This window comes from Leptonychotes weddellii, chromosome 2, assembly GCF_054177405.1.
Source record: "Leptonychotes weddellii isolate Sample4059 chromosome 2, ASM5417740v2, whole genome shotgun sequence".
Taxonomy (NCBI): domain Eukaryota; kingdom Metazoa; phylum Chordata; class Mammalia; order Carnivora; family Phocidae; genus Leptonychotes; species Leptonychotes weddellii.
In genome coordinates, this window is record NC_138370.1 from 70137551 (window position 1) to 70159576 (window position 22026).

Genomic DNA, 22026 nt, shown 5'->3' on the forward strand with positions numbered 1-22026 from the left:
TTGGACAAATAGCAATGGCCTTTATGTTGTTAGTCTGCTGGAGTTGGCCAATGCTCTTAGTCTTAAGGAAGAGCTATTTGACACTGTCTTCCTCATTATGGGGGTAAGAGGGAGAGGGGGTGGAACCAAGCCTCCTGTTTGGTCCTCTTCTCTAGGAGTCTTGTAGGAAATTTCTATCCTATGGAGCCAACTAGCTATAATACGTTGGTTCATCTCACTCCCTTCTTCTTTGCCTTATTAAGATCTGGTAAGGATCCAGCACTCATCACTTTGCATCTGACTTTTCTGAAATGGTAACACTATCTAGCCAACTCCTTTCTCAGGCCATCAGGCCCCTGGGAAGGGGATCCCTGACATTTGCCTAAAAACTGCAGTAGGTCATCAGAGCCATGTTTGGACTTTCTCTCTGATGGATGGTGTGACATCCATAAATCAGAATGCATTGTAGATGTTAAACTTTTACTGTATAGGTATATCTATTGACATAATAGAGGTTCATGATATATTAAGTGGAAAAGATAGATTACAAAACAGTACACATAGAGTTTGATTTCACTTTATAACTGTAGATGCATATTAGAAAGCCTGGAGGTTGGGGCGCCTGGGTGGCTCAGTCAGTTAACTGTCTGCCTTCAGCTCAGGTCATGATCCCAGGGTCCTGGGATCGAGCACTGCATCGGGCTCTCTGTTCAGCAGGGAGTCTGCTTCTCCCTCTCACTCTCCCTCTGTGCGCGCTCTCTCTCTCTCAAATAAATAAATAAAATCTTAAAAAAAAAAAAAAAGAAAGAAAGCAAGCCTGGAGGTATATATAACACTGTATCAGTGGAATATCTTTGAGGAACATATTTGTCTTCTTTTTTCTCTTATCACTATTTAAAAAATGTTTTTAATATACATATATAATAATGTTTTTATTACTTCAAAGTTGTAGTAGTAGACAGAGAAGGGGAGACTTTTGTCAAGAAAGTATATGCATTGTTCAGTGACCCAGAAGAAAATGTAGTGTCAGTGTAACATTTCCCAGATGAACAATAATAATATATAGTACTGCATCAGCTACTCTATTAATATTATCACTAACCTTCACAATAGTTCTGCAAAATGAATATTACTCTTATTATTCTTTCCATTTTACAGAAAACTGAGGCTCCTAGAGTTTATGTGACTTGTCCAAGTCACAGCTAAGGAGCTGTGAAGTTGAATTTAATTTGCTAGTTCATGGAAATGCTTAATTGTACTTAAGATGGGAAGACGGTAAGGGACACCTACTTCACAAATAGGTTTATCATCATTGCTGAGGCAGCTTGCATATGAATGGCTAGTTGGGTTTATTGCTGTTTTACAGCCAATCCATTATATTATAGTCTTGTCGCTGCAAGAAATTTCCTAGACGAGATGTGGATACATATAAATTGTGGGTGCATATAAAATATAAAGCAGACAGAAGTATATACTTTCATTTACTTGTAATTCCCTCAAATATTTTATAGGCACTGAGTATTTGCAAACTTGGGGACAACCAAAAAGGACTTGACATATGTTTCTACTTAGGTATCTGATTTTGCTGTGCTAGTTTTAGGGGAAAAGCTCAGGGAGTAGTAGAGCCTGGATGGAGAATAATTTGTAGAACAGGGAAAGATAGGTATTATGACGGTTGAGAAAGAAAGGAAAATCAAAGAGAAGTAAAAAGAAAGAAAATTCGTGGAAAGCAAAAATGAGTCAAGTTTGTTCCTAGACCAATGTTTGAACTCAATTAATTTATGAAACAGAACTCTTCAAGTTATTTTAGTGAGGAAAAGAAGACTCAGAAGTACTCGGGAAAGATGGATTGCAGACATACAGGATTTAAACAGCTCAATATGAAGAAAATCATAAAACAGCGATACACTGGTAAATGTTTAACAACTGGCTCTCAGGGGAAAACAAACCCTGAATTGTTCCCTTACCCATTTCTATGGTGTAAATACTCCCACCAAGGCTGATTTCAAATGACCAATGTTGATGAAATGGAATTGAGAAAATAATGCAAGGCATTGGCTCTTGAGAGTCAGAGCTAGCTGACTCAAGCACACCACTGAATTATGCAGTTGAAGAATGAAGTCGATAAAATAAGACTGCCCATGTCATACGGCAGGTTCAGTGTTATCTCTAGAGACAGATGTTAGGCTTAACATGTCCCTTAGCACACCCTTTCTTCATAGAAAGTATACAAAAATATTTTAAACAAGATTGTTGGGGGCAAATATATTGGGATTCGGCAAAGGACTTGGATTAATTGTTGGAGAGTATGTTCGTGTTGGCTGTTTGTGGCATATAATAAGTGCTCAATAAACGATGGCACCTCTCCTTTCCATTCCTTCAATACACACACACACACACACACACACACACTCAGCAGCTTCTCCCCACTTGACTCCTATCTTTTTCGCTCAGCTCTGTTGGGATTATGACCCAAACTAGGCATACTTACGCCTGTTCGGACAACAGCTGCTCTTGCCCTCCTTCTAAGAACATATTCATTCTAGCAACATGTGAATTCATATAGATTATATAAATAAAAGAAAATGACATTTCATTACTTTTGTATAGAGGTTTACAGTATTCCAGCTCTTTTGTATATCTTCTCTCATCCTCTCTCACAGTGAACTGGTGAGGCATGTATTTAATATAGGAATGATTTATTTCCATTTCACAAATGAGAAAAAAAATGAGACTGACAAAGATCAGGTGATTTACCCAAGTGTTCATATGTGGATATAAGCAAAATCTGGGTCTTCAAATTCCTAACTCTAATGCTTTTCCCACCACACCTTTATTTTTATGATGAAGTTGAAAAGCAGAACATTTGTGGCTACACAGGTAACTAACTGCCTACAAAAGAGTAGCTGGGAATGGTACTTTCCAGAAATGTGGCAGAGATGAGTTTACCTTTTTTTTTTTTTTAATGGTGGCTTAAGTTTGCCTCAGTCTTTCATTTGTGAAATGAGGAAGAAATAAGAATGAATAGAATTTTTGAAGGCCTTACTATTGGTCTTTCACCATGTTGGGGAAGCATGTGGGTTATGCATTCATTTCATTTATTTTGTTCATTCTAATATTTCTTAAGATTCCATTATGTGCCACGCTCTGAGCTGGGAGCTGGGATGCAAGTGTGTACAGGAGGATCATAGTTCTTGCCTTTATGGAACAAACCTGGGGACAACCAAACATACCCATGTGGAGCCGGCAAACTTTGTATAGTTAGAATAAACCAAATTTTTATGGAGTTACGAGCATTAGTTCATGGAAGTGATAAATGCACTAGGGGAGGTACCTGAGAATGTCCTTGGGCAAAGTGGCCACATGCTAGGAGGTGATCATTTTTAAATTTCTTAGTAAGTTTTGTTTAGTACGTGGAGGGGGAGACAAGCACTAACTGAGTGCCTACTAAGTGCCACTGCCCCACTCACTTCCTACAAAGACCCCATCAACTCTATATTAAGGAAGGGGAAATTTGTTGCTAAGGGCAACAAATTGACTTGCTTAAGTCTGCACATGGATTAAATGGTAGAAGTCAAACCTAAGTATGCTTGCCTTTTCCACCACACTGTGCTGCCTCCTTTGACCAAATCTTGATCTTTAGGATTTTAATCCTCTGTTATTTCATAAATATGGGTATTTAGAATTCTCTGGCCAGACAGATTTCAGTGTGTGTATTACTTGCCCTCCCCACCCCCACTGTACACACACATAATGGGTTAATGGGTGGGATACACAAAAGTAAAATAATCCTCCTGCTAAAAGCTTCCACTAGAAGCTTGCCCATTCTTTCTATTTTAATCATCAAGACAGGTGGCAACTGAACCAACCCCTTACACTGTTATGAACACCAACTTCTCCTTTGTATATACTGTGTTAACTAAGTGTTTCTGGCTTGAGTTGGGGCCAATGGCAAGATACACTTTATCAGAAACAAGACAGAAGGATTGATTTCAGAATAAACTAAACATTTACAAGAAATAAAACCTCTTTACCCATGTGCTAGCTTGTAGAACTAAAGCTATCTTTCTCCTCCCTACTTCCCATGGGCTGGAGACTTTAGGAAATTATAGTTCTGACCTCTCTAGGATGCTGTCGCATGTATAGTCCCTATCATATTTCTCTTGGATATGGTCCACGTGTAGCATTACCACCCTGTCGCAGGGGGAAGTGGTTCCCAGCAGAACTGCTCTGTATTCCATAAATACTCTGCTGACCCCACCTGAATATGTACACAAAGGTTATACATGAATGTTAAGTGTAGGGAATGCCTCTGTAATTGGTGATATTTAAATATATGTTTTGGACATTTATGGGTGTTCTCTCTCCCTCTCTGTCCAGTATAGACACACACACACACACATCCTTCTTAAATTCACAAGATTCCTTTCAAAACAGAAACAGAAAAGACTATCTGTTTCTGGGTAAAACCTTACATTTTTTCTTAAGGCATCTTTCACAAATTGTTGATAAGGTTTTCATCAGCATATTCAAATTTCTAAGGCAATTCTAAAATAAAAATTGCAATCCAGTTGTAAGCCAAGACTAGAATAATTTCTTGTAGCTTACAGGTGTAATTAAAATATAACTTCATTTGGAAAATGTTCCTGACCTGACTTTGAATGTGCTGTTTGTCTGAAGAGTTGAATTTTGGGTTGTTTTAAAAAGATTTTTTTTTTTTACAGAGTTTTGTTTGTTTCTTTTTCACTTAGAAAAGAACTATTGAAAAAAGTAATTTGACTTATTATTATTTAGAGTTCTTCAAGAAAAATATATGATACTTGTCCATTAAACAGATTAGATAAAAAGTTTAAGCAGTAGATGTTTCTAGCTAGCTAGATTTAATGGCCCAAAGGTTGAATTTATTTTATTTTTTATTTTTCTTCTTCTTCTTTTTCTTCTTTTTTCATTTTAATTCAATTAGCCAACATATAGTAGAAGGTTGATTTTAAATGAAAAGTTATCCCCAAAACAGAGTACAGCCACATAGGTGAGATATGTGACCCAAAAATGTGTCTGAAACCAGACATTTCACTATATAATGGAAAATGTCATCATCTAGACTGAATTAAGGCGTGCCAGGTCCAGATCATCTCAAATTCTACAAAACTGCTAGCACAGCAATTGTTAGGTCCCATGGGGAAAAAGTATGTGTGGGCTCAAACTTTGGACTTAAAAACAAAATTAAGTGTCTGATAAAAATGGTTCACTAGAATGATTTGTTAATTAAAATTATTTTACTATTTATCTAAAATAGTTTTGGGCAATTGCATACAGCAGAGTTTATGTTCATTCTTCTCTTTTCAAAATAAGAGAATGTTTTGCTTTATGTACTTTGTGTTTCAGCGTCAGGATATTGGGGTTATATAAATTAATTGTATCTCTGCAGCACTGACATGAATAGACTCTTTAGAAATAACATGTTGAAGTAGGGATGGCTTTTTTTCTTTTACCACCCACATTATGTTATGAGTAGCACAGGGTATTTAAATGCTTTGGCACAGAACATGAATAAAGAGCTGATCTTGAAAATACCATTATCATTATTTATTTTGAAATTGACACTTTGCTCTATTTTAAGGCTTACACCCAGTTTTATCTGTGTATTTCAGATAATCCAACACATACATAAGAACCAGCCCCAAGTGTCTTTCTTTCTTCACCCCTGTCTATGGGTCTTTCCATTTAATTTTTTGAGGAAAAAATAAAAGGTGAAGAAAACACAGGTCCAGAAAAAGACATCAACTGAGGAATTTTGTTTATTATAATTGGACAGCTGCTGTTGGCCTAGTAAGGATCATTTTATGTTTTATTTTGATTGAAGAGATATCACTTTGCCAACCATAATTTTTACAATTCAGCCTTTCAGTTGAAATGAGATGACCTTTAGATTTTTTTTTTTTCCAGCAGATGGTTGTTCCCTAAAAGTGTCATTGTCTGGCAGATGATTATGCTAGTACCTTGAAAGTGACTGATTTGATGTTATATTTAAGGGATTCTTGTTTTTATCCTACCTTGGCTGAAATCCATGTATTGGCTACATGTTTACTCTAGTAGTATGAAAAAGTCCTGTGAGGATTCTAGGGGAAAGAATTTGGCCCTCAGTCTTGGAGAGGATGCTACTGATGTCTTTATTTGACAAAGATTTTACTTTTGAATTAAGGAGGTATTTCAAAAAATACACTCTACAATGTGATGAACACGAAGCAGGCCTATTGACCTGCTCCCAACCTGGGTTTGGGGATCATGTGGGCAGAGGCTTTTTCAGTTATTTCTGTGTTCCCATTGTCTGGCCCATAATAAGAACTAAGATGGGAATGCTTATACTTTTCATCTGCATCTGTGACTGTTGACTTTTTGGAGGGTCCCATTATTTAGATTCTGTGAAATGGGTTTGCTGTGGACTGAATGTCTGTGTTGACAAACAGACATGTTGAAATCCAAACTCCCAAGTTGGTGGTATTAGAAGGTGGAGTTTTTAGGGGGTGATTAGGTCATGAGGGTGGTGCCCGACTGAATGGTATCAGGGCCTTCATAGAAGAGAACCCTTGCCCCTTCCACCATGTGAACACACTGGGAGAAGATGACCACCTAGGAACCCAGAAGCAGGCACTCAACTGACACTGAATCTGCTAGTGCCTTGAACATCCCAGACAGAAGAACTGTAAGAAATAAATTCCTGTTACTTGTAAGCCATTGAATCTGTGTGTTTCGTTATAGCAGCCCGAACAGGCTGAGACAATGTTAATGTACTGAACTTTTAAAAGTACTGGGTTGTACAGATGCGTTTTATCTTGATATACCCAACGGAGCTTAGAACAAAAGCTGACACTGAGAAAGAACTAAGTGCATTGGATGGACATCTTTTCTGGGTCTGGAGTTATGGGGATTCCATTTTTATTGACCATATGCTCTTAATTCCTGAAGTGTTAGAGGACACATGTGGCATCTTATGCAGGACTATTTTGGGATGAGTTCTGGTATAAGGATAATAAATAGAAATAGCACAAGTGAATTTGCCAATGACACGCCAACATCTTTGCAAAATGAGTATTTGTGTCTAGAGTAGCTAGAAGAAAATGAAAATGGACATTCCATTTATTGGCAGGATTTCTAAGAAGGGCAGGGCAAAGTTTTAAAGGTCAGTTGGTCAATCTTCCAGGGCCACATATGTTAGGGGTTAAAGGTAAAGATCTTGCTCAGCATAGAGCATCATCCCATCAAATTAAATGCTGCAATATTTTCTCTCAGTCACAAAGTGTTTCTTATAGAAGTCATCTATAGTCTCCTAAAATTAAGTAAATTCCAGAATTCCCAGTTTAGTACACTTGGGAGATTAATTTATATGCTTCTAATTTGGGTGGATTAAGGAAGTATTTCATTTAGTCATGTATATGCTAATATGGAGTTCCAAAAAGTGGAATAGCTTCTACCCAGCTCCCACCCTTCCTGTGCACATTTCCATAATATTTATTAACTCAACCCTGATACTTGTGGTTTTTCTCTATTCATCCCTACATTTATGCTCCCAAAGCATTACATTGCATTTTAATTATTTTTAAAGACTTATTTATTTGAGAGAGAGAGTGCATACATGAGCAGGGGGGTAAGGGCAGAGGGAGAGGGTGAGAGAGAATGCCAAGCAGACTCCACATCGAGTGGAGAGCCTGATGTGGAGCTTAATCTCGAGGCCCTGAGATCATGACCTGAGCTGAAATCGAGTCTGACGCTCAAGCAACTGAACCACGCAGGTGCCTTGCATTTTAATTAGTTTTTACATTTCTGTTTCCCCTACTAGAATGCATTCTTTCTTATTTCTTTTTTCTGGGCAAAAAAATTTTTTTCCAGTTTTATTGAGAAATAATTGACATATATTACTGTATGTATAAGTTTAAGGTACACAGCATGATAGTTTTGTCTACATATACGATGAAATGAATGCCACAATATCTTTAGCTGACATCCATCATCTCATATAGATACAATAAAAAAAAAAAATCCTTTTTTTTTTTAGTGTAGTTTATGGACTGAAGAACAGGGGTCTATGGCCAGACCACCAGACCACTGGGGCTCAAATCTCAGCTTTTTTGGTGACAATAGCCTGTGTGAGCTTGGTTAAGTTACTTCATTTCTGTGACTCAATGCCCAATTCTGTAAAATTTAAAAGACAATATACCTGACTCATAGGACTGTTCTAAGGATTAAATGAGTTAATATATAAAATTAGAACTTTGCTCAGAACATAGTAAGTGCTAAATAAATATTAAAAGTTCCTGACACATAGTACTAATTCAAGAAATGCTGATTGAATGAATGAAAAATTATTAGAAATATTTGAAAGAGCATCTCTTACTGTTGAGGTGATCCAACCTTTTTTTAATAAAGGTTTTATTTATTTATTTATTTATTTATTTATTTATTTATTTATTTATTTATTTTAGAGATAGAGTACAAGTGGGGAGAGGAGCAGAGGGAGAGGGACAAGCAGACTCCATGGGGAGCGTGGAGCCTGACATAGGGCTCAATCCCACGACCCTGAGATCATAATCTGAGCTGAAATCAAGAGTCGGATGCTTAACCACCTAAGCCACCCAGTCCCCCTGTGATCCAACCCTTTTACATTGATCAGCCTTAAGAGGCTGAGAAGGTTCACTTGAAGATGCTTTGAAACTGTGGTTCTTTTCTTTTTTTTTTTTAAGATTTATTTATTTATTTGGGAGAGAGAGAGAGAGCTTGAATGGGGGGGAGGGGCAGAGGGAGAGGGAGCAAGAAAGAACTCAAGCAGACTACCTACTTGAGCTCGGAGCCTGCTGTGGGGCTTGATCCCAGGACCCTGAGATCATGACCTGAGCCCAAATCAAGATTCAGATGCTTAACCGACTGAGCCACCCAGGTGCCCCAACCGTGGTTATTTTCTTATTTGCTAGTGTGAGTCACTGTCTTTATATACCAAGCAAATATATTCTTATGTGGTCAGATTGGTTCTTCTTTTGACATGCTCTATAAAGATACTAGCTCTTGTTCGGGATCTATGGTACCAGTATTTTTTAATTAAGCAGCCACACTATATTGCTGTGCCGAACATATCCATTGAGTTTATAATTTTTTCCTCTGCTACGCCATTGTTAACCCCTCTAGTCAGGCCTTGTGTTCATTTGGGGCCTGAATTTCAGACTTTTCAGATTCCTTTTATTTTGCAGTGGTATCCATGGCAGAAAAAACTATTCCTAGTTTTGACTCAAGACAAAGCGGTTGATCTCACAGATAATGGAGGATTAAAACAAAGAACAATTAGCACATATATTAGCTTGGATCATGTTTATACTTTGTTGTCAGCTGTCCTCATTTGTTTGAAACAAGATCTCCTGCATTTATTTGACTAACAGAGCCTGGCAGAAAGTGATAAGGTGTTTAAATTTCTTCAATTATGTTTAAATTTTGGTTTCCTTATATTTCACAACGGGAATCTACTTTCCAGTCAGGGTTTTACAAAATGATTCTTATAATCATTGTTGGGTCTTAAATGATTAATCTTTGCAACTGAACCATAAACATCAATGAATGCAAGGTCTTCATTTTTTTTGTCTTAGCTTCTGATACTCCAAGAAATTCTATATGCTTTGAGAGTGAGGGAGGTCCCATCTAGAGCTAAATTAATATGTGCTACAATGTATTTTTTAACCTTTAAAAAGAATCTTTAAAGGCAGCAACTTGAACCAAATATTAAAATGAGGGTTGTAAAGCAAAAAAAAAAGGAAGAGTCTTTCCTCATTCTAATTTCACTTCTCAGAAATTATTACTATTAACTTTTGCCATCTTTTTTCTCTGCTCCTAATGACACACACACACATACACAGAAACAGGGTGTTGTTGTTTTTTTTTTCCTTAAACAAATGAGATCAGATCTTGCATATCATCCTGCAGTTTGCCTTTTCACTTCACAATGTTCACAGGACCTTTCTAAATCAGCACATGAAGATGTACACATGCTTTTTAATGTTTACATAGAATTCCATTGTATCAGTTTACTGTGATTTATTTAACCACCTCCCCTCTTAGTGGACATTTAAATTATCTCTAATTTTTCCCTATTACACACAGTGCTACAATAATCATGTCTGTCTCTACCTCTTTACACATACTTATGATTATATTTCTGTAGGATAGCAGTGGATTGCTATGGTTAGGCAGGATAGTAGTAGACTGCTAGGTTGTAAGTTGGATATTTTGGAAATATTGCCAGTGTTTTTTCTCTCTCCCTCCTGCCCCTGCCATATTCAAGCCCCAAGGTCTTCTATGCTCATTGTCACTGAGGAAGGATGTTCCAGTTCCGAAATCAGAGGGGGGGAAATGTCTTCAAGACTTTGGTTTCCAAAAGCTCAAATGCTTAGGGGAATGAAGAAAACTGGCAAAGACAAAATGTGTGGGAGACACATCATAAAAGACCGCAGAACTTCTGTTTTAGGTTAGAGAAAGTTTTTCTGGCATGGTGGAGGGCTGTGGTGGGGGGATGGAGGGGACGTGAGGACAGCAGAGGTATTTGCAGGTCCTAGAGGCAGGCCAGGCCCTGTGTTTCCCAGGTTATAATCGCAGTGTGGAAGCTGGCCCCAGGGAATGAAGAAAGTGGGACCCCAGAGAAAAAATGCTGTGTGTTGCATAGAGGCAAATCTGCCCACAAACAACCTTGCCAAGATTCTAAGTCTCCAGTTTAGCAAGAAAGCAGCAGAATTACCCCCAGGACCTCGAGCATGGCATGAAAGGAGCAGAGAAAGTTACTGGGCATATAAGGATCATGCCACCAAGAACAAGGGATATCTCATCAGTGACCCATCTGGGATAATAGCTGAAGACTGGGTGAGCCAATGATTTCCTGGAGGATTTCGTGTGGACTAATGACTTGGAAGATCATGTATTTCTCTCCCTCCTCCTGACTATCTTGGCATGACATCGGGACTTAGAACTATTCATAGGAAAGTGGGGAATCCTGAATTGGTTGCAATTGAGTTTCTGTGATTCTGTGATTGGTTACTGAGATTCTCATCTATTCTGTAGGATTTGGGCATTTAAAAGGCAAGGGTGAGCAGGTGGGCTCAGTCAGTTAAGTGTCCAACTCTTGATTACAGCTCAGGTCGTGATCTCAGGGTCGTGAGACGGAGAACTGCATGGGACTCCCTGCTGGGTGTGGAGCCTGCTTAAGATTCTCTCTCTCCCTCTCCCTCTGCCCCTCCACCTCCCTCTCTCTCTCTTTTAAAAATACATATATATTTAATAGCAGGAAGGGAAAAATGAAGGGGGGGAAATCGGAGGGAGAGACGAACCATGAGAGATTATGGACTCTGAGAAGCAAACTGAGGGTTCTAGAGGGGAGGCGGTGGGGGGGTGGGTTAGCCTGGTGATGGGTATTAAAGAGGGCACGTATTGAATGGAGCACTGGGTGTTATACACAAACACTGAATCATGGAACACTACATCAAAAACTAATGATGTAATGTATGGTGATTAACATAACATAATAAAATAAAAAAATATATATTTAAAATGTTTTAAGCCATTACATTTTTTTCCTGCTCCTCAGAAATGGTTATTTCACTTTATTGTCCCACCAATAATATAAAACAGGGCCCATTTATTCTTTTTTTAAAAATTTTATTTATTTATTTGAGAGAGAGAGAACGAGAAGACCCATTTATTCTTATATCCTCACCAACACTAGATGTTATCACTCTTTTGATTTTTGTTTTCTGTTAATTTAATAGGAGAAAAAATGTTATCTTCTTATTGTTTTAATTTGTGTCTCTTTGGCCATGGGTGAGCATCTTTTCATGTTAATTGATTATTTATATTTGTTTTTATGTGATGTGCTAATGTAATTCATTTTATTCTTTTGTATTGTTTGATGATGCGTTTTTATCTTCCACTTAAAGACTAAAGACTAACTACTGACACTTAAGACGAGCTAATGACCCTTAAGTGATATTTAGTCTTCCAACATTACCTCTCAACCCAAAGGAGAATAGATCATGCTCCCAAAGGTAGCTATTGCTCTGTTACAGAATTAGTATTTTTTTTTTAGCACTTTCTACCTAATTAGTCTTGTTTTAATGTCTTAATAAAAGACATTATGATTCTCACATAGAAAGAAATTTAGGTGGGGAGGGGGTGGGACTTTGAAAAATATTTTCAGTTATCTTCCCGTGTTTTTTTGTATTGCTAATGAAAAATAATATTTAGAAAATGCATCATTGATCTCTTAAGTCAGAAGAGCAAGATTATAAGGATTATGACTGGCTATTTGCTAAATTATCTTTCTTTAATCTCCTTTCCAGTGGATTTAAATTTGATTTGAAAACCCATTTACTTGTTTTATTTTGCTTAAATTCTTCCCCGAGGGGGGGTTGCTCATTCTCCCCATCTTCTGACAAATCTCTAGGTGACATTTTGGTGATCCTTTTCATGTTTTAATATGCATCACTGGCCACATCATGATTCCTTCCCACTGTGTACTCCAATGGTGTAACCCTGAGAAATAGTTTATTTTAAAGGTAGGAACACGGACGTTTGGGGGACGCCGGCCAGGGGCAGAAGGAGCCCCAGGCCGGCTCGCTTTTCTCCTTTCACTTCTGTCCAGGACTCAGCATCCTCTATTTCTTAGCTGTCTTTCTGTTTAATAGGCTCTGGGAATTAGACGGTTTGAAGAGCTGCTAGCTGTTCAAATAGAAGCCAGGTTGTTAGTTGTTGCCCTGTGAAAGCCGCTTTGACAGTCTCTGTAAAATGACCTCGCGGACACCCACCACACCATTGGCATCCCTGCGGCTGGCTCGGTGGAGATCAAAGCCACCTGGTTGCGTGGAGGCAGTTCCTGAGGACAGTGTGGGAGCTTCCTGGCAGGCTCTCTCGGCTGGCTTCACCGCACCACTACCTGCACCCTGCTTGCTGGAGAGCCCCACTACCTGTCCGGGGTCCATGGATTAAAGAGAGCTTTCAGTCTTCAAACCCATTCTCTGGCAGCTGGAATTCCAAGTGTACTTAGAAACTATAACCAACTCTATTAATTTTAAAATGAAGCAAGAATACCACTGCTTTTCTTTCTGCAACACTGTCCCTTTGTCCATTCTGGGCTGAACTGTTCTTTGGGCTGTCATGTACCAAGGCTGAAATGATTTAAAATGTTATGCAGTGGGGCACCGGGACGGGCAGCCAGGAACAAGGAGCTCTGTGGTTATCAGAGTTGATGTCAGCCAAACTCGCTGTCTAGTGCTCAGCAGAAGGGTTGACGACATACAATTATTGTCCTAAATCTACTTTTATTCCTCTTGCCAGCCTGATCCCATATTCTTACCTAACCTGGTAAATACCTGGCATTTGGGAAGAAAAAAAAAAAAAGAGCCTGTTTTATTGACGTGATCGTTCCACATATGGGTAAAGACTGGATCCCAAGCACTTTATAAAGGTGCTTTTAGTATTTTTGACAATATCCAAAATAAAGTAAGAATTATTAGAATGTCCTCATCGTTCTTAACTCAGAGGTCAGGGAACTTGGAATGTTCCAACAAGGCCGATGCTCCACTTGATAACTTGGTTTGTTACTTGCCAATGGGAGTAAAAGATTCTTTTTCAGCAGTCAGACAATGGTAGCCTCCTTTCCAGGTACCTGAGAAAACTCATATCTCTCATATAAGTCCAAGTTGTTTTCTGCTGACTTGAGAGCCAAGAAACGTGACTCAAAAACGAATAGTCTGAGCCCCACAGCTTGGGCAACTGAGCCTTCAGACATAACAAACTCTGTCCTAGACTTTCATTTTTTATCACTCTGAGCTAGATAAGCGGCAGGAAATTTAAAGATGAAGATGGTCTCCCAAGTAGAGGGATTTTGCTAGAGTGACTACTCAAAGTATATTGTGGATTTGTGAAGTAGGACCTCTCCTTCATGTGGCCATTGTGACATTCTTATGGAAAACTGAAAACAGAGCACGCTGTGTATACCGCGTCATATTTCACATCGACAAGGAAGGGCTTCTAAGTGCAGTGGAATTGTCTGAGGCCCTACACCCTGCAGGTGGGTCGTTAGCAGCAGGCTCACCTCACTGGGTTACTGGAAACGACTGGAGGAAAACACAGGGCTGGCTTTTTGACTCTTCGCACATCTGCTAGTGCTGAATTCATGGATGGAAACAGAGAAGCAAGCTGCATGGTGAAACTGGGGAGCTGGATTCCTTAGTGCAGAAGAGGGGAGGAAGCAGGTAAAGGAGGGAAAAATGGGGATAGTACTTCTGCTGGTTGGATTAGCCTGTGATTTGCCGATCGCATTGTCTGCTGATTCCTGTTTACCCCTTTCACTTAACACATGTAACTTTTCCAAGCCTTTCTGCTTTTATTTTCTTACCTGATGCCTGTAATAATCATGCACCCTCGGTAGCTGCGGTGTCCTTATTTAAAGGTGGGGAAACTGAGACCCAGGGAAGTAAAAGGGCTCGCTCATTCGCACTGAGTGAAGCTGTGCGGGCAGAGCCAAATCGGGATTTCAGGCCTGAAGCCAAGTCCAAAATTCCTTCTATGACCTGTCTCGCCTCTGCACGCAGGCTAGCTCTACCAGGCCACTGAAATTTCAGCTTCAGTTGACTTCAGTTACTTGAGAAACACATCCCCCCATCTAAGAAAACCCCCACAAACTGTAAATATTTTTTTCTTACTAGGCAAGTAATGTGTAGTTAAAGTTAAAAAAAAAGTTGGAAAATACAAATAAGGAAAAAAAGAGAAAATAAATATCACCCATAATCCCACCACATAATAACTGTCTATATTTTAGGGACTACCCTGCTGCCTTGATTGTATAAATGTATACATTTAGGCAGGTTTATAGCTTTTTATTTTTTCCCAAACAAAAATGAGATCATTTGGTATAGAATGGACTATTTTTTTTATTTGCCTGTATGTTGAGAAAACTCTGTCGAAGTCAATATTACAGACACTTTTGCAATATGTAGTTTCATGACTGCTTATTTTCCGTTCTATAGGCATATTTCATTTTACCCTTATGTGTTTTCAAATTTGCCATACCATAAACAATGCTGCAGTGATTGTGCTAGTGATTAAATTTTTGCCCACAGCCTTATTATGTCCTTAGGATTAATTTCTAGAATTGGAATTGCCAGGTCAATGAGTACGTGTATTTTTACAGTTTCCACCAGGAAACAATGTATGAGAGGGCCTATTTCTCTAATCTTCAGCAGCATTGAGTTTAAAAATAGGACTCCAGATACTTTATATAGTTGCCGAGGAACAGGCCCCAGAACGTTATGAAGGAAACTCTTTTTGTCCTTGCAAAGGTAGACCATTTGTAAGTGAAATAAGCACAACACATTCTTTTGCCACTTTCCTAACCCCAGAAGATCAGCTACTGTATCAAAACAAGATCCATAAGAGGAAACATTAAGGAAGATTGTACTCAATCCACACTTCAAAGGCTCTAAGAAAACACAACCAAGGGAAAGTCTAATCTATCAGTGGCCCATGGCCATATACCTTCTTCTATAATCCCTTCATTTTTTACAAGTTAAGCAGGGTTAAGCCAGGTCAGCACTTGGATAAAGGTCCTCTAAAGAAATCCTAAGTACCACATAAAGTGTTGTTCATGATTGTGTAAATGTCAATCCTGTGCAAACAAGCACGTGTAGAACTTTCCAAAATACCTGCTTCATAGTGGGACATATTCCGTCTCCTGAAATAATGCTGATGAAGAGAGAGCAGGAACTAATTGGGAATGAGCTCTGTTTGGTTTATGAGATTTCTTGGAAAGCTTGTGAAGCAATTGATATGGCTGTACCTCATGGCTCCGGGGTGGTGGCGGGGGCGGAAGGGGATGGGATGAATTACCCACCAGAGTGCTTGGTCCAGAGGGAAGACCACCCATTTTTACTGTCACAGGATGGTTCAAGAAAGTACCAGAGATTTCCAGCTGGGATGATCACATTGCACTTTCAGACTGTCAACACAAGCAAAATGAAGAGCTGATGCCATGATCTAAGTACTTCAAGAAAAAAAAGGAAAAACTGGAGAAAAAGGCATTTTTAGCAGGGAATTGAAATCTTCAATAAGCTCTCTCCCTAGTCATAAACTCCACCAATTAATAGCCAGACTTTTTCCTGCACCCCTCATACTTCTAAGGAAAAATTCAGTGAACGTGTCACAAAATAGAAGTGGGATGGGGGAAAGACTGCAAGGAAACGAACTTTTGAAGATCTAAAGGTCAATGGGATGGGATAAAATGAGAGGGCTGTTTAGAGATCTGAGGTGCTCATGTAGATTCTTTGTGTTTTAAATGTGCTGGTGGGTCTTATAGCTCTGTTATAGTATACAAGCTTAATTTGCAATCACAGCGTTGTCAATAAGAACTGCGATCCTCAAAGCCTAAAGTACATTTAAAAAAAAATCCACTTCAAAGGTTGGGTTATACCATAAGTTAGGAAGATATTTTTCTATTCGTTCTCACCTGTCAGTAAGTAGAAAACTTTCAGGTGCTCTTAACAAGAGTAGATGAATCATAGCAGTTTGTTGATAACTGATGGTTTCAAAAAACAGAAAGGATTTATATAGAAAGAGATTTTTTAGTTTTAAAGGCCAATGCTATTCATTTAATGATTGTATTGATTTTAGACACACTAGAAGTTCCAGGATGAATAGTCAAAGCAAGTAAAGTTGACTACATAATTTCCAAACATGTTTTTAAAGTCTATATGTGATATTTTTTAATACAGACAAGAATTTTATAGCACTTAATCTAGATGATGGTGCAAAATATTGTTCAATAAGTTTCTATTGAATTAATTAAGAAATAAATGAAAGGCAGGTACAGGGCGCCTGGGTGGCTCAGTTGGTTAAGCAACTGCCTTCGGCTCAGGTCATGATCCTGGAGTCCCGGGATCGAGTCCCGTATCGGGCTCCTTGCTCAGCGGGGGGTCTGCTTCTCCCTCTGATCCTCCCCCCTCTCATGCTCTCTCTCTCTGTCTCATTCTCTCTCTCAAATAAATAAATAAAATCTTTAAAAAAAAAAAAAAAAAAGAAAGGCAGGTACAAAAGAAACTCCTAACTATAGCAACATGTGGGTTAACAATGAAATACTCACAATACTCATACTTAGTTTCCCATCCACAAAAGAAATGTTTTAAAGAATGGAGGCTTCGGGAAAACTGCCACTAAATGTATTCCTTTGTTTATTCAACATTTCTTGAGGATCTACTGTGTGCTCCATACTATGCTAGATGCAGGAAACACAAAGTTGCCTAGACAATTGTCCCTGTCCTCCAGGAGTTTGCTCACTGTCCTCAAGAAACTTTGTAACCTTGACTGGTATTATTCCCCATATAGACTTTTTCCAATGTCTGAGGGATTTTACATTTTTCTAGTTTAATTTTGCTGTTGGATTTAATGAGTCCCAGAAAATGAAAGAATCTCCTTTTAAAGCTTGAAAGACTGAGATTGAAGACCTTCAGTAGGTTAATGGCCCTCCAAACCTCCAATTCCTCTCCAGTGGCTTTAGAAATAGAAGAGAAATGGATGGTCACCAGTGTCGAATAGCTTCTTGGAGACAAGTTTTGAGGTGTGCAGGGTAACCTCAAGCTAGTGTTATTTGCATCCCATCTGAAATAACTTGGCAACACTATTCTAATCAAACAGTCTGGTAGTGTGTCCCTTAGATGCTAATCCTTGTTTCCCAGCAAAATTCCAAAATGGCTCTCTTGGCCCCTTCGACTCCTCTTAAGAGGATTAGCAGGAAAAAGACTCATTTTCTTTACTTCCTGTCCTCAACAGCTGGCGGGGGGAGTTGAGTGGGATTTTAAGGCATATTAGAAATACTAAGTATATGACTTACACAGAATTTCAAAGTCTGCAACATTTTCTAGGGTAGAAAGCTATTAAGTAAGTGGGATATATTTTATGACACCATGATTTATCTTGCTTAACATCACCATTTCTGTTCCCTAGAAGGAAAGGAGTGTTGTGGCGAAAGAAACTCCTAACAATGAGGGAAAGACTCTCAGCCCCGTGTAAATGTCCGTTTCTCAGTTTCTCAACGGATAAGGTGTCCTGAAAGGAGTAATTGGATACCTGTGAGTGGGCCTGACGTGTCCAAGGGCAGGCACAGTATATTTAGGTGTGGGTGGTGCTGCAGGCTGGGGACTTCAGAGCCAGTGTCCCTACGGAGGGTCCCACTTGTGGTGTCTTGCTGGAAGGGTGGGTTAGACGTGTGAAACTTTGACCGGTTTTCTTTTTGAAAAATATATTTTTTTTAAATGCTGAAAATATCAAATTTATTTTCACAAGCAAATTCCTAGGGGAAATGAGGAAATGAGCCATAAATTCTTTTTTAAAGTATCCACTCGTGCCTCTGTTCTGTTTATTTTAGGTTTTAGCTTGCAGCAGGTCCTCCAGCCTCTTGCTGTCCCCCAGTGAGGCTGTCGCTGTGCACTTTACCAAGCACACATGCCAGTCCTTCTGGGAGAAGGTTGAACATTCAGCCGTCCGGGGCCTGAAAGACAACAAAAAGAAGATAACAGGAAGAAGCTAGTCAGATGGTGAAACAAATCAGGCTCATTTCAGTTGACAGAGAAAAAAAATTTGATGCATCAGTGAGTACCTAAATGGCTTCATTAGACCACTGAGTTTTTTAAAAATTCTTTTTACTTCTGTAATGCCCTCCCCTCCTTGTGCTCTCTGGTGGTTTAAAATTCGATTTATTTATCTGCAAGATGCAATTAACTTAAGATCATAAGTTTTTATTTTCCAAGACAAGTAGTTCCATGTTATTTTCATTTTTACTCTTTTTTTTTTTTTTTACCCTTAAAAGAACTTAAATTTTATTTTTAGGTTAATTCTCTTTCTTGAAAAATGTAATCAGTGTTTGTCTTCTGTATTTTTCCTCACCCATTCTCTCTACTCAAAAACATTATCAACTGCCTTAAAAAGAGCTCTTTAAGGGTTGATAGTGGAAACTCTGTGGAAAGCATCAATTTTTATAATGACAGCATATCTGTCATTTAAGTCACTCTGGAACAAGCAGAGCCCATTTTATATAGAAAATCCTCATTCTGCTGACATTGAGTAACACTTCCATAAACAGAATTACCTTATGATTATCTTAGAATACTCTTTACTGTTTTTTTTTTTTTTTTCCCCAGAGCTGCTGGGGCATTTGATATCAAACCCCCTCCAAACATTTACAGTGTTCCCAAATGTTTTTCCCCTACTGGTCCACCTGCTTCCCTCACAGTACTCATCATGAGCAAGAATAGACCTTCTGCCTCCTTTGAACAGAACCCCGTACTTTTCATGTCCTATGTGTGTTCAAACTCAGTTTTCCCTCTCAGTGTACCACACCTTTTAGACCAAATGAACAATTTTCTGTCTATGCTTTCATTCACTGTTACCTTGAACCTTCTCCAGGGTTCACTTTGTATTTCAATTACTTATGCACTCTCTTCCCTGGCATGAGAACATCTGAGGTCTTCTCTCTCCAAGAAGGGAAACGTCAATGACTTTAAGTACTTTGCTTTCATTACTTGTAAATAGATACCTTTTAAATTTAAACCAAATATTTATTTGAGGAACAACTCATAACTGTTTTTACTTAATTTTTGCAATGTTCTTCAGTGCCACATGAAAGAAAACTGAGGCTGAATCAGACGATCTAGTTAAACCCAGTTTTGAACTGCCAGCTAGGAGTGGAATGATGCTACCCCTGGGGTGAAATATTGGTTACACCATCTGGGGTTAACAGTGACACCCTCATCCCAGTTAAGAGAGGGCAGAAGCCATCTCCAAGAGTGAGGGGTCCATCATCTTCGTGGTGGCAACTGACCTCATTGAAAAATTTTCCATAGTCTAGGTATATGACATCTCTTTGGTCATGGAAGAGTTGTTCATTTTTTCCAGAACTTTCTGATGTAACTGTCAAGAAGGAGATACAGTGGTGGGTCAGGCCTGGTAGGGAGAAGGTTGAGCTTACCCGCCCTACTAGCAAAAGGTTTCACTGGTTGTGGCTGCCACATATATCTTCAACCATAGACCTGGGAGGACCTTGCAAACATGGAGTAAGATGTAGGAAATGTACCACAAGGGAGCAATGGGTGGGATGCAGCAACAGGTAAAAAAAAATCATCAAGAAAATAGAAGTGAGAATCACTGGATAAGGAGGGAAACAAGCAAGGATAGACAGAATGTGCATTTGGGAATAAAACTTAAAACGCACATACATATTCTTGAGACCAGGTACTGTAGATTTAATTCTAACCTTTTTAGAATCAATGTAAAAAGTAACCTTGCCAACTATCCAGATGTCTCAAATGAATTAAAAGTGAGATGTGCACCCTTATTTTTCTCTCAGGAGTCTAACATGAATTGGTTTTTTTTTAACAGAGGTGGGCAGAGGGAAAAGGGTTTTGACGGGCACCTGGGTGAGAAGAGGGTGTTACAGAGATAGTAACTAGGACATGACCACATCTAGCTTAACTGGCCCTTGTTTTGGTGCCTGGGAATCAGAACAATTAAATGAAGGAGTGCTTTACCTGAGAGAGTTTGTAAAGATTGAAAGGAACTCGGTGTTATTTTATAGTTGGGTGCATGATATGACATCACAGCCAGGGTAGAATTCTCCAGCAGGCATGGTAGGTAGTGTGGTGAAGGGCCAGTGAGATCCTGGCAAACATGGCGGATGTCCTGTGGCCATGGTTACTGCCTTATGGACAAGTAGATTTCTGATACACCCTGGCTGAAGGCAAAACATCCAGAGACTATGTGCTCCTTTTTCAATATACCCGAGACATCTATGGGCCCTCTTGAAAATATTTGAGAGTAGGAGAATTATGGGAGATTCTTGAAGGCATAGATGTAGAGGCTCTAGTGACAGTAAGAATTATGCTTTCCCTCCAAACTCTGTTAGTTATTATAGGCTGTTAGATTAGAAGCTATTTGAGTTACATACTGTTTACAGTGTTTGTGAGGGAAAACATGACAGATGCTCAGGAGATTGACAGGAATTCGTGGTTTATAGACCACACAGGAGTTTCTGCCTCAGGTCATTTGACGGAGATACTCTTATGGTAAATATTTATTGGCTGACTTTTTTGCATCACTTATTAAAATCATTTTCTAATAGTACTGATTTCTGTTTGGGGGTCTGTGTGATTCTGAGAAAAATGATTTTGTCCCTGGGTCTAAGGTGGAACACATGACCTAAGCTAATCTAATCAATGCCTCCTATTCTTAAATTATAATAATTAGTTGAGTTTGGGGCACACAGGGGCTCCTGGGTGGCTCAGTCTGTTAAGCACCTGCCTTTGGCTAAGGTCACGATCTCAGCGTCCTGGGATCAAGCCCCACATTGGGCTCCCTGCTTTCTTTTTAAAAAATTTTATTTATTTATTTGTTTATTTATTTATTTATTTATTTATTTATTTATTTATTTATTTATTTAAGGAGAGACAGAGAGACAGAGAGTGCAAGCATGAGTGTTACTTTGGGCAGTTACAGCCATTTGGGGACCATGAGGTAAGTCAGTCTTAGGATGAATCCTACTTAGAAAGAAATGAAAAAAAAAGATGTTGGATTCATAACTGAGTGGCTTGATCAAGGTTTATCATAGCCTACTCTCCCTCTGGTATTTTTAATTACATGGGTCAGTGAGCCTTCCCTTATGGTTTAAACACATTGAAGTTTTCTGCTAGTTATTACTGAAAGTATTCTTTCTAGTAAAGGTGTGAAGTATCTTTACATCAATACTCCCAAAAACGTTGTGTAAAAGTGTCTCACTTCCTTAAACAAAGAAAATTCCCATGACATTATGAAATCAGACAAAATTGATAAAGGAGACTGAATTTTCCCCCTAGAAGACACCAAAGTGGAGGGAAATTCCATAAACCCACAAACCATATTCATTTGTATTTCTCCATTGATTACTTCATTCCAGATACTAAGCAAGTAGGACTAGGGAGTAGACAACATGCCCACTTATTT

At 38.8% G+C, this 22026-nt stretch overlaps 1 long non-coding RNA gene across 1 annotated transcript in view; it reads left to right on the top strand.

Moving 5' to 3' along the window:
* The window catches only part of LOC145720319 (uncharacterized), a 43976-nt gene that overhangs the window by 18939 nt on the left and 3011 nt on the right, over positions 1-22026 (top strand). The window contains exon 2 of the long non-coding RNA XR_014143231.1: positions 18422-18644. This is a non-coding gene — a long non-coding RNA (uncharacterized LOC145720319). The remainder of the gene's footprint in view (positions 1-18421; positions 18645-22026) is intronic.